Source organism: Medicago sativa, chromosome 7 (assembly GCF_051527215.1).
Source record: "Medicago sativa cultivar Bolivia chromosome 7, Bolivia_mono, whole genome shotgun sequence".
Lineage (NCBI taxonomy): Eukaryota > Viridiplantae > Streptophyta > Magnoliopsida > Fabales > Fabaceae > Medicago > Medicago sativa.
This window is the reverse complement of record NC_140755.1, coordinates 12,153,864-12,167,122: the sequence shown is the minus strand read 5'-3', so window position 1 is coordinate 12,167,122 and position 13,259 is coordinate 12,153,864. Positions and strand designations below refer to the sequence as shown.

Sequence of the window (13,259 nt, the reverse complement as noted above, 5' to 3'; positions counted from 1 at the left end):
CTTACATATTGCTGGCAATCAAGTGTTCCATGAGCGCACTAAACATCTAGAAATTGATTGTCATCTTGTACGGGACAAACTTCAAGCTGGCATGATGAAACTGCTTCTAGTTTCCTCTAACGCTCAAATAGCAGATTTTTTTACGAAAGCTCTTCTTCCTCAACCTTTCAGCATTTTGCTATCCAAATTGAACATGGTAGAAATTTACCATCCTTCAACTTGTGGGGGGCTAACACAACATGAAGATAGTTTAGACAATAACTTGCGCAACAAGCTATCTTAGACAATAACTTGCGCATCAAGTTATCTAGCTTTAGTTAGTTTTCTGTTAGTTACAAGAGTTTCTATACTCTATGCTATGTCCCATTGTAATATAGTGCTGCTCTTAGAGGATATATAAGCTGTAACAAACACTCATTCACAATTCAATGAGAATAATATTCATTCATTCTTTCTCTCATAATAAAGGCATATCTCACACTTAATAGTTTTTAGAAAGGTGGAGATGGAGGTGGCCCTTCACCGTGTGAAAATCAGGATCATTCTGATGACACTCCAGTAGTTGCACTTTCTACAGGATGGTTTAACGACCAGAGCAGATGTCTCAACAAGATTATCACAAGTGCCAATGGAAAAAGTGTAGTGGCCATGGTGGTTGATGAGTGTGCCTTTACAATGGGATGTGATGAAGAACATGATTACCAACCTCCTTGTCCAAATAACATTGTTTATGCTTCCAAGGCTGTGTGGAAAGCCTTGGGTGTGCCTCAAGATCAATGGGGTGGCCTAGACATTACATGGTCAGATGCTTGATTGTAGAAGATGAATTGTGTGTTTGTACTGGAATGATTATGTGGTAGTGTGTACTTTTATTTCTCATCTTATGTGTAATTGTGTATTATGTAAATGTTATTACCAATGATCATTCTGTTTTTTTTTTAGGGAACCAATGATCATTCTGTTGTAAATTAAGAAAATTCAATACATATTCCATGGCTTTAAAATGTGCATTCCATCGATGGTGGAGCTTTACTAAAAATTCGGATGAACTACTAAAATAAATTATAATTAATAAATTAAAATGCAAATTATATTATATAATAAATTGTAATAAACATAAAGTTGATCATTAAAAAATAAAATTACCTACCTTATAAATTACAAGGTAAATACGAATCAAACTAGATTAATAGTGGTTTAGGACATGGTGGCCATGGTGGTTGATGGAAAAAGTGAACTAGATCATTCTAGCCCGGCAAGCCTATTAATCAAACTTGACAATTATAATAAATAAATAAAAATTCCAATTTGAATTTCATTTCAAAGAAATATTCATTGAAATTTCGACAGAGTTTCCTCTGTATTTTCAACATTTCCAAGATGTAAATCCTGTTTTAAAAATCTGTTCTATCAGCCAGAATCTCCAAATAACATCTTTATTTTTCATACTACTTGTACAACTCAAAATAAAACGTCATATCAGATAAATACTTCTGATACAAAATTACTATCATATACATCATATATATGTATAAAGTTTGACATTAATCTTTAATCATTTCCTATGTCATCAATATGCGTCAATATTAACGTTAATCAATTCAATAATATAAACTAATGGCAATATCCATATAATAGAATGGAACCTCATGAATTCCATTAACAATGGCAAGGATAAAGTGAGTCCTTCCTCCCTATAGCATCAGAGGAAGCAATGCTCCGCTCGGCACCAATCCTAAAATTTATTTCAGCGACAATAAACAAATCATATAACAAATATAATCATAATCACCACAATCATATCAATCACAATCATATATCCAATATATCGTATTTTGATATAACTTATACTTTGACATTCTTATCTGAGTATGTCTCTGATCCTTTTCCGATACTAACTAATTTCGGCTAACTAAGCCGGAGTTCCATAGCTAACATTCCTCATTTCCAACTATTGATAAAATACCCATGAAACATTGCTCCGTAGCTAATTCATTCTAAACATAACTTTCATGTTAAAATGTGTATGCTATGTTAGTATTCATGTTGGAGGGTTCTTAGAATTTTTCCTTGGTTCCATAATTCTATTTTTGTTCTCTTTCAAATATTATTCCAATAATTTTAGACTTAAAATTTCATATCATTTATTATACATTTCATTCGTTACTATGAGCCGTACCTCATAGGCTACATTATCTCTCGTTGTAGCAAACGGATTACTATGACCCGTACGTCATAGGCTACATTATCTCTCGTTGTAGCAAACGGTTTACTATGACCCGTACGTCATAGGCTACATTATCTCTCGTTGTAGCAAACGGTTTACTATGACCCGTACGTCATAGGCTACATTATCTCTCGTTGTAGCAAACGGAGTTTTTATCAATATTCTCATTTCTTTCTTTTTTTCTTTCTTTCTTTTTCTATGAGCATGTTACTCATAGGTTGCATTTCAAATTTTCTTTCAAATCTTCACTATAATAACATCAATTGTCTTGATATAATTTCCCTCCAACATTTATACTAGCATAAACATACTTATTAACATAAAAGAGATCTTATGATACACTAATAAGGATACCTAATTCAAAAATAATCATTCTACTATCTCACCCAACTCAACAACTTTACAACACTAACAGGTTCAAGTACAATACATAAATGGTATAACCTAAATCAATCCATCAATTAACATTATCATTTTGCTATAATCCTACTTTCTATCACTAACACAAAAGTCTTAATTTCACAATCATCATTGTCCAAAACATGCAATTGAAAGGCAAGACATGGAAACTCAACATAATCATGCTAATTCACACTAAAGCATATACATTCTCTTTAATTAAAAATCATCCAAGCAACATGAAATTCATAGGATTAAATTATCAAACACCTAGAGTGCATGTAAGACCTACTAAGCTCAAAAATCATTAAACATTCACTTCTGCATCTTTCCGCTATGCGAGGCTTCATGCTCGCTCGGTGAACTAACACAATTGAACCCATATTCTGCACAAATTCTATATCAGACCCCATACTTTAAAATTTTCTCCAGACCTCAATACTGAACCGAAATTAATAAAACTGGTACTAAAACGTCCGTAATTTCGCTAGCTAACCATAGCATTAAAAATCACATGATTCCAGATTACAGAGAGAAAATTATTAATGTTTTAGTGGAGCCCTGTCCCAGAACCCGTAAGTATATTTTCTGCAGAATTTTATCAACTTCAGATGCACTTTCCGAGTTCATTGCTAAACGGAATCACATGAAATTTATATCCGATTTGAAGGAAATTGAATGAAGAATCTAAAAATTCAACAATCACTTAACTCCAAGTTACACAGCAAGAGACACGAATCAAAACCAGACCTGCACTTCTTAATTTTCATGAAATTCAGCCATAATCCCTACAATTCCAAACATGCTTTTCATCTATAATCCTACTCATGAACAATTTACAAACTCAAGTCCTAAATTCACACACCATTGCTTCTAGCTTTCTATCATTCTTCATATCATGTTTCTAAACACCATTACTACACATAATCATCTTCAAAAACACATACAACACACACCAAGCTTGAATTGAATAAATTTTCATGAAAAGTGATTATGCTATTTACCTTGTGATTAATCCATTCTTTGGTGCTCTAATACAAACTCATAAGCTAATTCCCATGAGGCTTGAATGAAAATGAAGGTTATGAAAATCATGAGGAGGGGGTGGATTTGAGAGTAATGGGGAAAAGAATGATTTTTGAACTTAGTTCTTGCTTACTCCACCACTAGAAGCTCATATACATGCTTTCTTGTATGACTCCATGATGATTTGGGTGAAAAATTGTGAGGGTTATGGTGGTGAATGTGGAGACCGAACTTGAGAGGGAAGGAGAAGAGAAAAATGTTCTAGAGTGGTGTAGAAACATGAGGAAAAGTGGTAGAAAATTTGACCTTTAGCCTATTTTTTAAAAAAATCTTGAGTGGCAAGATTACCAAAATACCCTTCAAGTTAAAAAGACATAATTATCCTCCGTTAATTCGTACCATTTAATTTCTCAAGCCCGTTGGAATAATATTACGAGATACTTACAAAATATCGTCGATTTCTCAATAAATAATTAATCCTTTGAAAATTATTTCCGTTCTGACATGTAACTGATACGACAATTTATTTAAAATTATGCGGGACATTACAGTCTCTTTCACACCTCTATATAAAGAAGTGAAGACATAGAGTTTTGGTAATGCTGAACGAAAGACTCTCAACATTTTTACAAGTGTCAAACCTCAGCTGAAATTGTTCTGCATTCACTTAGAATTTCTGTCTCTCAAGTTTTATCTTAGAAATTCTTAAGTCTTAGAGTCTGTATCTGATTTGTTTTGTGAGCACATCTGATTGTATAGCAATGTTCAATCTCAAACAATATTCTTTGTAATCTTGTTTGTTTAGAAGTCTCTTGCAGTTGTGCTTGAGCATAGAAGTCTCTTGATTGTGTTCTTGAGCATAGGAAGACTCTTGCGAAGTGTGCTTGAGCAAAGGAAGCCTCTTGCTGTGTGCTTGAGCAATTGTAATCAGATATTACATTCTAGTGAAATCTCAGTGCAAGGGGGACTGGACTACTTCCGGATTGTGGAAGGAACCAGTATAATTGCTTTGTGTCTTTCTTCTTCTTCTCTCTCTCTGTTTTATTCCGCTGCGTTCAGATTCTGATTATCACTTCAGAAGCTATTTCACTTAGCTTCTGATCTGTGTGTTTCAGTTTTTTAGAGAAACGAAGAATTTTTCAAAACACAATTCAACCCCCTTCTTGTGTTTTTCTCACCTTCATCATGTTTCTCCCATTCATGTGACTAGAATCTAAAACCATTGCTACTTGGACAGCTCAAAGATGGTCAATTCTTCTCCATGTTCTTAATTAGGCCTGAGATCTATACCAAATTAAATAGAGTCCTGATAGGTATACCACCATAGGTGGCAATACACCTTATACCACCCTTATGTGGCAATATCATTAATAATAAAAAAATCAGCCAATTCCATGTAACACAAAAAATTAAAAATGACAAAAAATCAAAACTTTAACCGTACCCTCTCTTTCTATTCATTCACGGGCCTCCCTCCCTCCCTCTCTCTCTCTCTCTCTCTATCTCTCTCTCTCACCCTAGTTCCATTCTCTTCATTCCGCCACAGCCTTGCCGGACGCCGTCGTCTCCGTCTCCTCTCCGACGATCTCTTCTCTTTCTCGATTTCCTTTTTCAACTCAGGTATTTTCTTCCATATTCCTCTTGGCTGTTACATTTTGTGATTTGTGTAAGGTCTTCACTTTTTAGGTGATCTAATGTTCTTTGTTCCTCATATCAATCTAATTTAAATTAGATTTAAGTATTTCTTTGAATATTGTAAATATATATCAATTTGATTCATCTATAACACTGACACCTAATTAAGTGATTTTTTTTTTATAGAAATATATATCAATTTATCTTAGATTCTGGAAGATATGAAGTTGATGGTGGTTGGAGTTTGATGTTATGAGTGTTTTATTGAGTGATAAAGTTTGTTTGACAATCTTTGAAGCTTGAGTTAGTCTCTTGGTAAATTCATAATTTTCATAATGACTTTGTTAGACTCTATAACTTGTTGATTATTTATACTGGGGAAAGTTGAGTTAGCCAAATATATGGTCTGCGTAACCAGATTATTTCAGTTGCGTGACCATTATTTTCCCAGAAATATAGAATTTGCCTGTCTTTAGGTGTGAAAAACTTGCAGCTTATAAAAGAGGTTGTTTATGGTTCGACAGACTTTTAGTGCAGTGATAAAATGTGATTTAGTGTTCCATTCGCCAAAAACGGGGATTATTTATACCTGAGAAATTTAAGTTAGCCAAATATATGGTCTGTGTGACCACATTTTTTCAGTTGTGTGACCACTATTTTTTCAGAAATTAGAACTTGTCCATCTTTAGGCGTAAAAAACTCACAGATTATAAAAGAAGTAGTTTATTGTTAGACAGGCTTTTAGTGCAGTGATAAAATGTGATTCAGTGTTCGATTCACCTAAAACATGATTATTTATACTTGAGCCAAATATATGGTATGTGTGACCACATTTTTCATAGTTTTCATAATGACTTTGTTAAATTTAACTTGTTGATTATGATGTTTATTGTTCTAACAAAGGCTTGTTTTGATTTGTTACTAGCCTAAGAAAAGAATGTCATTCTAGTTATCCAGTTTTTCTGCTAAGTTTGTTTTTGATACATAAGTGTGTTTTCCCTTTCTTTTTGGTTTTTCCATTTATTTTTTTCTTTTCTCATGTAGGTTTGTTTGTACTGTTAATTTCTAGTGGTTTCTGATTAAGGCAAGATGGATGCCAGAAGGATTTTGTTATTATTCATATTCCTAAAACTCTAGATGCATTGAGGAGAGTAAGGTCATTGATGGAATATCCTTCAACAAATGGCATAAACAAGCTCTCTCCTTTGACTGATAATGTGCATTGGGAAAATGATATTTCTCTGAGGTTCCTTAATACTACTTATGGATGTGATTCTGATGATAGTGGTTACAAAAGGTCAAAAGATTTAGATTTTAAAGGAAATAGAAAGCATAGTAGTACTAGAAACTTTGAAATGAATAGTCAGATGATGAACAATTGTGAGGATCGACAACAAGATGATGAACTGATAGTTTACTCTAATCCTGAATAAATCACCAAAAGAAAGTTGTTGTAGCAAGCATATGAAGGATGAAGAATCATGTTATTTATCAATTGGTTCAGTGTTGAAGAAAGTGTTAGAGGAGAGTGTAGTGAAATGTCAATATTTGTGGATTACCTCTAAACTCTAGTTTCTTTGTCTATGTATAGAACACTTGATAGATTAATCCATTTTTATCAGTCCATCTTTTAACTAAATTAATAATTGTGCTTGATTTATGAATTTGTTATTCTTGTTGACATATTTATTAGCTTCTAAATTGTGTTACATGTTATAATACAGAGTTAATGAGTAGTGTAGCGAACCAAAGGTAGGTATTGAATTATAGAGTTTTAACTTATTATTTCTCTCTTTTTTTCTCTTGTGCTGACATAATCAAGGCACTAATGTTGGAGGGTACTATATATTATCCATGTTGTAAATTATAAATGAGTTTTTAAATGGAGTTATAGACTAAAATTTAGCCCAACGCACCCGTAGTATTTATAGCATGAGTAAGTGACTTTTGTATGCACAATTTTCTTAGTAAGAGTAAATGATTTTATGTTTGACAGACTTCAGAGAAACTAACCAAATATGTGTTGTACTTAACCAATTTTTAACAAAGGTGTAACCACATTTTTATTATTACCAATTTGTCACTATCCAACTATTTCTCCAAGTGATATAAGTGAAAAGAATATGGCAGAAGCACACTTAAGAATTTTACTGATGGAAATGATAAACTATCCAACTATCCAACTATTTCAACGATAAATTGGATTGAAATGATATTGTTTACACATAAAAATGACATATACCCAACGAAATGAACAACATAACCACAATTCTTCAAAGGCATAACCATATTGTTTTCTGGCGTTCAAAATTGGGATTCCTTTACTCTTTTCGCATGCTCTTGTAAGATATTTCCTTGCATAACGTTTAGTTTACCCCCCCCCCCCCCCCCCCCCCCCCCCCGTTACTTGTACCATGAGGGTTATGGTTATTGTTATTAGTAAATTCACAATCTTCATAAACTAGCCAAATATATGGTATGTGTGACCACATTTTTTAAGGTGCGTGACCACTATTTTTTCAAAAATTAGAACTTGTCCGTCTTTAGGCGTGATAAACTCGCAGATAGTAAAAGAAGTTATTTATGGTTGGAAAGACTTTTAGTGCAGTGATCAAATTAGAATATGTGTTCGATTCGCCTAAAACCAGATTATTTATATCTAGGAAAGATAAACTAGCCAAATATATGGTATGTGTGACCACATTTTTAAAGCTGCGTGACCACTATTTTTTCAGAAATTAGAACTTGTCCGTCTTTAGGCGTGATAAACTCGCAAATTGTAAAAGAAGTTATTTATGGTTGGAAAGGCTTTCAGTGCAGTGATCAAATTAGAATATGTGTTCGATTCGCCTAAAACAAGATTATTTATATCTAGGAAAGATAAACTAGCCAAATATGGTCTGTTTGACCACATTTTTTAAGCTGCGTGACCACTATTTTTTCAGAAATTAGAACTTGTCCGTCTTTAGGCGTGTAAACTCGCAGATTGTAAAAGAAGTTATTTATGGTTGGAAAGGCTTTTAGTGCAGTGATCAAATTAGATTATGTGTTCGATTCGCCTAAAACAATATTATTTATACCTGGGAAAGATAAACTAGCCATATATGGTATGTGTGACCACATTTTTTAAGGTGCGTGACCACTATTTTTTCAGAAATTAGAACTTGTCCGTCTTTAAACTCGCAGATTGTAAAAGAAGTTATTTATGGTTGGAAAGACTTTCAGTGTAGTGATCAAATTAGATTATGTGTTCAATTAGCCTAAAACAAGATTACAAAGCTACTTCAACCTCTACCTTGCATAAACCAATTACATAGAAACACCTAACAACATTTCAAATTAATTGTAACAATGCATATTATCTACAAGAAATCAAATCCTCATGCTCAGGAAAAACATAGGTGTTATTCCTTTGCGAATTTATCTGGCCTTGTAGACAGCTAGATCATCATTAATCACCGAAAAATTCCACCAATCCAGCATAGATAACTAGTTCCGTCTTCACTCAATCTTCAACATACGAAACTCAATTGTAGCTTCTAAAATGCGAAAACTAGAAAGACAAAATCCTCAATATATAGATTAGAAAATCATCACATGAGCACACCACCTAATGCTTCAGCCATACCCTTCACAATTCAATAGAGTTAGCATTGCAATACCAACATCCCAAATTAAACATCTTTTGTTGTTTCAACAAAACACATACAAATTTTATTGGTTGCTAACAAATGTCATTTTTCATAAGTTTTCGTGAATCTTGTGGTGAAACTCTAGCTAGTCATCATCAAAGTGTGTAGCAGAACTAACCAGTATGTCAACTATAAAGAAAAGTTCATGATTATGCTTTTATAAAGACCAAGAACGTAACTATTTGACCGAGCACAAAATTAATGAAATAATAAAAAATAAATAAACATAAACCTCTTTCACTAACCATAACTATCTTGCATCCATGCTATTTCACACATGTCATCCTTCCATTCACTAGTACCATCTTCCATCCATGCTAGCTACCATGATATTCCAAGGATCAATCTCAAAAGGCCATGATCATAACAAGTCACTTGAAGCTTTCATGAGAAAATCAATTCCTCTTATAAACATCAAAAGAACAGCATACCATAAGGCGACCCAGCAACAAAATTTCAATTCAACTACAAAACTCTTCCTAATAAAAAGCAAAGAAACATAGCAACGTCAAATAAATTACATCTCTCATTGCACTAAAATTTAGACAACATTATAACATCAACAATTATACTACACTAAATTCCCAAAAATAAACAGCAGCACATCAATAAATTCAACAAACAATATACTATAATCCAAATCAATACACTAATACACTATAAGTTCAACACAAAACAAATGGACTAGCCCTTCCAACCAATTCCACCACTCAATGTCTCTATCCATTACATAAATATCAGAACATCAAGAAAGTTTCTATTGTTGTGTAATAAAATTGATATGTAATAGCAAGGCTTGTGGCTTGGTCTTGGGTTTCTTTCACACTAATACAACAAAAATATCCAATGAACAAACGGTCAGTTTTATCAAACATACCAGTATTTCAATGAGCAATTTTTAAAGTCAAACATTTATGCAACAAGCCAAAGCATCTTATTAAAGCCAAGTGATTTGCAGTAGAAGATGATAAATTTTAGATTACTAACATCACACATTTAATTGTTGGTGGAAATTTTCACAGAAACTCAGAGGCATGTACTTCCGGTAGAGGCATGCATGATAGCCATTGATTTCAATATAAAGTTGGATAGATGGATTTTAGTTCTCCTTTAATAAACAACAAGCACAAACTACATATAAGAAGGGTTAAAAAAAACCTAGATAATACACTTATATGAGTCATTTTTATGATTCATTTTTTCACCATGGATTTTTAATTACTTTAAACAATTATTTTGAAAAGCAATTTCAAAATGGGTAAACTAATTTCAAAGCAAATGTCAGGCTTTACTAGGTCTGGATACATGGTTTTACAACTAATTTCAAAACAAATTTAAATTTTGGAAACAAAAATTCAAAACAGAACCTTAAACCATAAATACAAAGCCTCATCACAAAATGAAATGAAAATTTTGATAAAAACATCACCTTCAACATATAGATTCAATTTCCGACAGGATTGTAACAAGGATTTCCAACGATTTGAGTGAGGGAGCAAGGTCGCGATTGAGACCTGACGCGACGGTGACTGTGTGTCGACAGTTGCTGTGACTTGACGGTGGCTGAAAGGGGACGGAGCAGCGGGAGGAGAAAGGAGACATGGCGGTGAGGGTGAGTGCAGATCGCGTGTTGGTTGAGAGAGAGAGAGATGAAATAGTGGGATTGAGACATAGAGAAAACAGATCTGATATTGTTTTTTTTTATTATTTTAATTTTCATCTTATTATATTTCTTTCCATGTCATTATCTATCTCTTTTTTTAATATTTATTTTGCCAAATCAGGAGTGGTATAAGGGTGTACCACTTAAGAGTGGTCGACGTAACATTTTCCAATTAAATATGAGTCAAAAATAGAGGTTCATGGAAAGACGAAATCGTACAAGGTTGAATTTTTTCTTGGTGTCAATGTTAGAATTCCTGTTATCACTATGGTTTTGGGTTTATACATTTTTCTTTTTTTCCTGACCAAAGGGTTTATACATTGTTGCTACTTGTAAAAGGCATTATTACGGAGGCTCGTTATGTTTTTGTTACCATATGATATATTTACTTATTTACCCTTAATAAATACGATTCAAAAATATACAATTAAAATCTAATAAAATATACATATAAACTAAAAAAAACGTAATACAAAACAAAAAATTAATTTTCAAAAATATGTATGATTTCATCACAAGGATAAATATATCATTTTATATAATCTAATTTTTTTTAAATCTATTAAATCAAATTTTTTAAAACAAATTATTTTTTAAAATATAAATATGATTATCGATTTGAATTTAATTTGAGAATAATAGTAGAACAATGACGCTTGAGCAACATATTTTACTTGTCTAAGAATACAACTTATCTTAAAGATTTGCGTAGAACTAATGGAAGCTTTACAAAAGTAAAAAATAGCAAGAAAATTAAAACTGACACTGAATTTACTTTGGATGTCGTCAATAAGTTGCTTATAGTCAAGTTCAATGGACACTCATGATAAACTCGTGTTCTCAAGCGAACATATGCCCCATTTAAGCCTCATACCTCTACTTTTCGAGGTTGTGGTAATCCTCTATACCAAGAAGTCTTTACTTCTATGACACCTATGTCGTCCCTCAACACCTCTCTATACCCTACTGTCCTTGCTCCTGAAAGATTATTGAATCGACATTGCACTTAGAGCCCCTGCTGCAGGACTTTTCCAACAAAACCTATCAGCAACGAGCTAATTCAGATATGATGTCTTATATTGCTTTGTTCAGTTCTCTTTGACGGCACAATACTTAAACTCGAACAAAGTTTCATGCGCCAACTTTATTGGCAAATGGAAGAGATCTCAACATTATTCCAAAGTTTGTTATCTCTTCGCTTTCATATACACCACATAGTCATAGTAATCATGTAGAAATTTTATTGCGGCATAAAATCCAGAAGTTGAAAGAATAACTCCATAAAAATATACATATAAACTAAAAAAACGTAATACAAAACAAAAAATTAATTTTCAAAAATATGTATGATTTCATCACAAGGATAAATATATCATTTTATATAATCTAATTTTTTTTAAATCTATTAAATTAAATTTTTTAAAACAAATTATTTTTTAAAATATAAATATGATTATCGATTTGAATTTAACTTGAGAATAATAGTAGAACAATGACGCTTGAGCAACATATTTTACTTGTCTAAGAATACAACTTATCTTAAAGATTTGCGTAGAACTAATGGAAGCTTTACAAAAGTAAAAAATAGCAAGAAAATTAAAATTGACACTGAATTTACTTTGGATGTCGTCAATAAGTTGCTTATAGTCAAGTTCAATGGACACTCATGATAAACTCGTGTTCTCAAGCGAACATATGCCCCATTTAAGCCTCATACCTCTACTTTTCGAGGTTGTGGTAATCCTCTATACCAAGAAGTCTTTACTTCTATGACACCTATGTCGTCCCTCAACACCTCTCTATACCCTACTGTTCTTGCTCCTGAAAGATTATTGAATCGACATTGCACTTAGAGCCCCTGCTGCAGGACTTTTCCAACAAAACCTATCAGCAACGAGCTAATTCGGATATGATTATATTGCTTTGTTCAGTTCTCTTTGACGGCACAATACTTAAACTAGAACAAAGTTTCATGCGCCAACTTTATTGGCAAATGGAAGAGATCTCAACATTATTCCAAAGTTTGTTATCTCTTCGCTTTCATATACACCACATAGTCATAGTAATCATGTAGAGATTTTATTGCGGCATAAAATCCAGAAGTTGAAAGAATAACTCCATAAAACATTAGTCATATCAATTTTGTCATAAATAAACCAAATTTTCTCATTTCTTTGTACTATCAAATTCACATTTTACTATACCTCTAGTATTTTTTTTTAAGGAACTATACCTCTAGTATTAGTGCATTACTCCCATAAAAAGGCTATTATTGCTTTACACTACATGTATTAAGAGTTTATTGATTAAAAAAAAAAGTATTAAGAGTTTATGAACCTTTTAGTTCAAAAATTGCACCACATCTTTTCATCAACCCAAAATTAAAACAATATCACATATTTTATCTTTTTTTACCGGTTCTCTAACAATCACACTTTACACTTCCTCACACTAACTAACATCAAAATGAACAAACTTAACTAAAATTAACCACCACATTTAACATAATATCCACATACTAATTCTTTAACCCATCTCCACAAACATAGGAAACATCTAAATTTAGCTCCAACATCTAATCTCAAGGTCAAACTTTCACCACATTTCTCTCCCTCCC

The 13,259-nt window shown here is 32.6% G+C and overlaps 3 long non-coding RNA genes across 4 annotated transcripts; 1 reads left to right on the top strand and 2 right to left on the bottom strand.

Annotated features, from left to right (window-relative positions):
• Positions 1 to 1,331: 1,331 nt before the first annotated feature.
• Positions 1,332 to 3,933, bottom strand: LOC146904294 (uncharacterized). Its single transcript, XR_015018346.1, has 2 exons — positions 3,631 to 3,933; positions 1,332 to 1,735 (listed from the first exon to the last, which is right to left on the bottom strand). It is a non-coding gene; the product is annotated as an uncharacterized LOC146904294 (long non-coding RNA).
• A 1,118-nt stretch (positions 3,934 to 5,051) lies between these two features.
• LOC146904293 (uncharacterized) lies at positions 5,052 to 6,951 on the top strand. Its single transcript, XR_015019794.1, has 2 exons — positions 5,052 to 5,272; positions 6,332 to 6,951. It is a non-coding gene; the product is annotated as an uncharacterized LOC146904293 (long non-coding RNA).
• Positions 6,952 to 8,489: 1,538 nt separating this feature from the next.
• LOC146904292 (uncharacterized) lies at positions 8,490 to 10,818 on the bottom strand. Of its 2 annotated transcripts, none has more exons than XR_015019638.1 (2): positions 10,409 to 10,818; positions 8,490 to 9,804 (listed from the first exon to the last, which is right to left on the bottom strand). It is a non-coding gene; the product is annotated as an uncharacterized LOC146904292 (long non-coding RNA). The 2 variants fall into 2 exon arrangements; XR_015019639.1 differs by having other exon boundaries at positions 8,490 to 9,458.
• Positions 10,819 to 13,259: the final 2,441 nt, after the last annotated feature.